We start from the raw sequence: 1,168 nt of genomic DNA on the forward strand, positions 1-1,168 counted from the left end.
CACGTTCATCCTGCCAATAAAAGACTGTGGACATTGGGGACTATCTGGCTTTGGACAAAGCCAAGAACTTTCGTCAGAATCCAGCAGTTGTGGCAGTTGTAAAAAGGATTGGATCGAACGGCCGTCGCTTTACCCTTTCCCTTTCTTTCTCCAAATTAGACCAACCCCAACAACTCAGCAGCAGCCTTTGTATCAGGTTTTTACATTCATTGATATAAGGATAGTGATTTTAGGGAATAGGATTGATCATATCTGAATGAATTAAGCTGTAAGCTCACCCTTGCTAAACTTTGCAATAAATATATCTACTGCAGTTAAAGATTAAGTTGTGGACCTCAAATTTATAGCATCTCCTAAGGTCGTAATTATCAGGTATAGTGTGTTTAACATCTTTAAAGGTTCTAACAGGTTACTCTAGCCCAAAGAAATTAACGGACCCTTGGGGCTTACTGTCCGAGCCACTAAAAACTATCCTAGCAACCACACCAAGTGCACAGATCAATGAGAGGAGAGCTGCCGTGAACGCACGCAGCTAGTGTAGTATTTAGCCCACAGGGGCTATTCAGTCAGGAGCTATACTAGAGTAAGCAGGGTGGACGTGCGGACGAAGGCAGTTACCTTCCCTCTGTTTTTCTCAACTGGGCCAACAAGGATTTCTTTTCACGTTCATCCTGCCAATAAACTGTGGACATTGGGACATCGCTTTGGACAAAGCCAGGAACTTTCGTCAGAATCCAGCAGTTGTGTTGCAGTTTAAAAAGGATTGGATCGAACGGCCTCCTTTACCCTTTTCCCTTTCTTTCTCTCAAATTCTCAAAAGGATAGTGATTTTAGGGAATATTTTGATCATATCGGTTAATTAACTGTAAGCTCGCCCTTGCTAAACTTTGCAATAATATATCTACTGCAGTTAAAGATTAAGTTTGTACCTCAATTTATGCATCTCCTAAGGTCGTAATTACAGGTATGTGTGTTTAACATCTTTAAAGTTCTAACAGGTTACTCTAGCCCAAAGAAATTACGGACTCCTTGGGGCTTACTGTCCAGCCACTAAAAACTGTCCTAGCACCATACCAAGGCAGTTAGAACTAGGCGAATCTCCTCGCCACCAGCTTAAACAGTCCTCTAAACTGTCCGACAGGGGCTGAGGATCGGACCCGTTAGCGGA

The 1,168-nt window shown here is 42.7% G+C and overlaps 1 protein-coding gene across 1 annotated transcript in view; it reads right to left on the reverse strand.

The window, feature by feature from the left end:
* ttll12 (tubulin tyrosine ligase-like family, member 12) overlaps window positions 1-1,168 on the reverse strand; it is a 24,313-nt gene that overhangs the window by 14,320 nt on the left and 8,825 nt on the right. The gene's annotated exons all lie outside the window — the stretch shown is intronic.

The sequence above is a fragment of the Larimichthys crocea genome, chromosome XX (assembly GCF_000972845.2).
Source record: "Larimichthys crocea isolate SSNF chromosome XX, L_crocea_2.0, whole genome shotgun sequence".
In the NCBI taxonomy this organism is placed as follows: domain Eukaryota; kingdom Metazoa; phylum Chordata; class Actinopteri; family Sciaenidae; genus Larimichthys; species Larimichthys crocea.